General features: G+C 42.7%; 1 pseudogene; it reads left to right on the forward strand.

Annotated features, from left to right (window-relative positions):
* Nucleotides 1-211: 211 nt before the first annotated feature.
* Nucleotides 212-3958, forward strand: LOC139440103 (uncharacterized; annotated as a pseudogene).
* Nucleotides 3959-4825: the final 867 nt, after the last annotated feature.

Here is a 4825-nt window from a genome sequence, read left to right on the forward strand (position 1 = left end):
CTGAGTTGCATAGAGTTATGGCATTGGCTAATACATTGTGGGGTACCTAGCAGTGAAAAGGGCAGTCTACTAAATTTCTTCTGGTTCTGTATAAACAGAAGAGTTCTAGGTCTAGTGAGCAAAACCCTAACTGAAATTACAGACACACAGAATCACAGCCCCTTAATCAGATCCTAGACTTGAGACAGTTTTCAGACCCAGAACTCCTTGCATGAGGAGAGGCCAGGTCTCCGTGGGGAAGGATCCTGTTAAACTGCCCAAAATTTATACTGTTAATCTTCATCCCTCCTTTCCCCAAGGAGATCTATGATCTTTTACCAGAGTAACTGTGGGAAAAGGAAATGATCAGATATTTCAGGGGTTACTAGACACTGGCTCAGAAGTGACATTAATTCCAGGATACCCAAAACATTACTGTGGTCCACCAGTCAGAGTAGAGGCTTATGGAGGTCAGGTGATTAATGAAGTTTTAGCTCAGGTCCATCTCTCAGTTGGTGCAGTAGGTTCCCAGACCCATTCTGTGGTAATTTCCCCAGTTCCAGAATGCATAATTGGAATTGACATAATCAGGAACTGGCAGAATTCCCACATTGGATCCCTGACTTGTGGAGTGAGGGCTATTATGGTTGGACAGGCCAAGTGGAAGCCACTAAAACTGCTCCTGCCTAGCAAAACAATAAACCAAAAGCAATATGGATTGCTGGAAGGATTGCAGAAATTAGTGCCACCATCAAGGATTTGAAGAATGCAGGGGCCGCGATTCCCACCACATCCCCATTCAACTCTCCTATTTGGCCTGTAGAGAAAACAGATGGATCTTGCAGGATGACAATAGATTATCATAAATTTAACCAGGTGGTGACTCCAATTGCAGCTGCTGTCCCAGACGCAGTATCATTGCTTGAGCAAATAAACACATCCCCTGGTACCTAGTATGCAGCTGTTGATTTGGATAATGCTTTTTTCTCAATTGCTATTAGTAAGGACCACCAGAAACAGTTTGCTTTCAGCCTTCAAGGTCAGCAGTATACCTTCACTGTCCTGCCTCAGGGGTATATCAATCCTCCAGCCCAGTGTCAAAGAACTGCCCACAGGGATTTGATTGTCTCTCCCTCCCACAAGACTTCACAGTGGTCCATTATATTGATGATATCATTTTGATAGGACCTAGTGAGCAAGAAGTAGCAAAGACTCTAGACTTACTAGTAAGGCATTTGTGTGGGGAGGACGGGAGATAAATCCAACTTAAAATACAAGGAAGATCCGTCCACATCAGTGAAATTTCTACGTGTCCAGTGGTGTGGGCAAGTTAAGATATCCCTTCTAAAGTGGAGGATAAGCTGTTGTATCTGGCTGCTCCTACAACCAAAAAAAAGGTACAATGCTTAGTTGGTCTCTTTGGATTTTGGAGACAACACATCCCTCATTTGGGTGTGCTACTCTGGCCCATTTAACTGGTGACCAGAAAAGCTGCTAGTTTTGATTGACGACCAGAACAAGAAAAGGCTCTGAATCAGGTCCAGGCTGCTGTGCAAGCTGCACTACCCTTGGTCCATATGACCCAGCAGATTCAATGGTGCTGAAAATTTCAGTGGCAAATAGAGATGCTGTCTGGAGACTTTGGCAGGCACCTATAAGGGAATCAGAATGCAGACCCATAGGGTTTTGGAGTAAAGCTTTGCCATCCTCTGTAGATAACTACTCCTCTTTTGAGAAACAACTTTTGGCCTGCTACTGGGCCTTAGTGGAGACTGAACGCTTAATCATGTGCCATCAAATTACCATGAGACCTGAGTTGCCTATCATGAGCTGAGTACTGTCTGACCTACCAAACCATAAAGGTGGGTGTGCACAGCAGCAGTCCATAATAAAGTAGAAGTGGTATATATGAGATAGGGTTCAAGCAGGTCCTGAAGGCACAAGTAAATTACATGAGGAAGTAGCCCAAATGCCCATGGTCACCACCCCTGCCATGTTACCTTCTCTTTCCCAGCCCACAGCTTTGTCCTCTTTGGGATTCCCTTACAATCAGTTGACTGAGAAAGAGAAATCTCAGGCATAGTTTACAGATGTTTCTTCATGATATGCTGGTACCACCTGAAAGTGGACAGCTGTCACACTGCAGCCCCTTTCTGGAATATCCCTGAAGGAGAGTGGTGAGGGCAAATCCTCCCAGTGGGAAGAACTTCGAGCAGTGCACCTGGTTGGTCATTTTGCTTGGAAGAAGAAATGGCCAGAGGTGCATTTGTACAATGATTCATGGGCTTTTGCCAATTGTTTGGCTGGATGGTGAGGGATTTGGAAGGAAAATGATAGGAAAATTGGTAACAAAGAGGTCTGGGGAAGAGGTATGTGGATAGACCTTTTTGAGTGTGCAAAAAACATGAAAATATTTGTGTCCCAAGTGAATGCTCGCCAGAGGGTGACTTCAGCAGAGGAAGATTTTAATAATCAAGTGGATAAGATGACCCGCTCTGTGGCTGATGCTCGGTCTCTTTCCCTAGCCACTCCTGTCATTGTCCAGTTGGCTCATGAACAAAGTGGCCATGAAGGTGCAGGTGGAGGTTGTGCATGGGCTCAGCAACACAGACTTCTCCTTATCAAGGTTGACTTGGCTACAGCCACTGCTGAGTGCCCAATCTGCCAGCAGTAGAGACCCACACTCAGCCCCTGATATGGCCCCATTCCTTTAGGTGACCAGCCTGCTACCTGTGGGCAGGTGGACTAGATTGGACCACTTCCATCATGGAAGGGGCACCAATTTGTTTTAACTGGGATAGACACATACTCTGGATATGGGTTTGCATTTCCTGCATGCAGTGCTTCTTCCAAACCTACCATCCGTGGGCTTACTAAATGAATGTCTTATCTACCACCATGGCATTCCATACAGCATTGCTTCTCATCAAGGAACCCATTTCACAGCAAATGATCTGCAAGAATGGGCACATGCCCATGAAATTCACTGGTCCTACTATATTCCCTATTACCCTGAACCTGCTAGATTGACAGAATGGTGGAATGGCCTTTTGAAGATTCAATCACTGCACCAACTAGGTGGGAATACCTTGCAGGGCTGGGGCAATGTTCTCCAAGAGGCTGTGTATGCTCTAATTCAGTGTCCACTCTATGCTGCTGTTTCTCCCAAAACCAGGATCCATGGGTCCAGGAATCAAGGGGTAGAAATGAGAGTGGCACCACTCACTATTACCCCTAGTGACCCACTAGGAAAATTTTTGCTTCCTATCCCAACAACCTCACACTCTGCTGTTCTACAGGTTTAGTCCCAAAAGGAGAACTGCTGTCATCAGGGAGCACAACATTGATTCCACTGAACTGGAAGTTAAAACTGCCACCTGGCCACTTTGGGCTTCTCTAACATCTAAATCAACAGTCAAAGAAGGGAATTACTGTACTGGCTGGGGTGAGTGATCCTGACTATCAAGGGGAAATAGGACTGCATCTACATAATGGGGGTAATGAAGAGTTTGTATGGAATACAAGAGATCCTCTAGGGCATCTCCTTTTACTGCCATGTCCTACAGTTAAAGTCAATGGAAAATTGCAACAACCCAATCCCAGGACTAACAATAGCCCAGAATCTTCAGGAATGAAAGTTTGGGTCACCCCACCAGGCAAAGAGCCACAGCCAGCTGTAGTGCTTGCTGAGGGTAATGGAAACTTGGAATGCATAGTGGAAGAAGGTAGTGATAAATATGAACTTTGACTATGTGACTAGGTACAGAAACAAGCACTGAAATGGTCAAGAATCTTTCTTCCTTGTTTCATTATGATGATGACTGTATACATGCAGAAAATGAATTTCTTTGTCTTCTTCCCCAAACTTTTCCCCTATCATATAACAAGTTGGATCTGTTTCATGTCATTATATTTGAGGATGTCAAGTTTGAGGGTGAATATAACTCAAGAACTTGCATCCTATTTTGTATGGAATTAATGTGTCTTAACCTTTTTTGTTCCATGGACCCTTTCGTCAGTCAGGTTAAAACCACAGACCCCTTACTAAGTCCACACTGCACTCTGTGTTATTTAATAAATATAAGGCACCTGCACCAACACATCCCAACAAGAATTCATGTATTCTGGAATGTGGTATTGCTGATTTAGCTCCCCTGGTGATAGAAATGTGAATCCAGAGTTATGAATTATTGAACTAGATATCAATGATTCACAAAAGTTTGCCTACATTAGAATCATGTGGAAGACTATTAAACCACACCTTTCTTGGCCCCATCCCTATAGATTTTTCATCACTAGGACTGGGCTGGGAACCAAAGAGTCAGTATTTCTAACAATTTCCAAGATGTACTCATGCTGCTAGTCTGGGGACCACACTTTGAAGACTATGGAACTGAGCAAATGAATCATAAACTCTTGGGGCTGATAGAATATTTTTAAAGATAATAAATGCTGTTGACATTACTCAGATACCCCAAAGTGTATATATACACAAAATATTGCATACAACTTCACAGATTTCACAAATTCAACAAAGATCATTCGTTGAACTTCTAGGAGTTCAACCATTTGAGGCTAACACCCCTGATTCAAATAACTTCTAAAGTTACTGTTTATCCTTCTGGCTAAAAGATACAATTTCATAATTTTCTTCTGGGAAATAATTTAAAATATAAATTAAATAATTACAAATCATTAAAGAAATCTTATTGACAAAACAAAGTAACTGTTTTCATATGCAAATAACATTGTAGTCTTAGAATAAAGATTAATATTGCTCTCATATTTTTATCTCCTGTTTAAATTTGTTTTCCATCTATATTAGCATATGAAATAGCCTTAATCT

The sequence above is a fragment of the Dasypus novemcinctus genome, chromosome 12, assembly GCF_030445035.2.
Source record: "Dasypus novemcinctus isolate mDasNov1 chromosome 12, mDasNov1.1.hap2, whole genome shotgun sequence".
NCBI classification, from domain to species: Eukaryota; Metazoa; Chordata; class Mammalia; order Cingulata; family Dasypodidae; genus Dasypus; species Dasypus novemcinctus.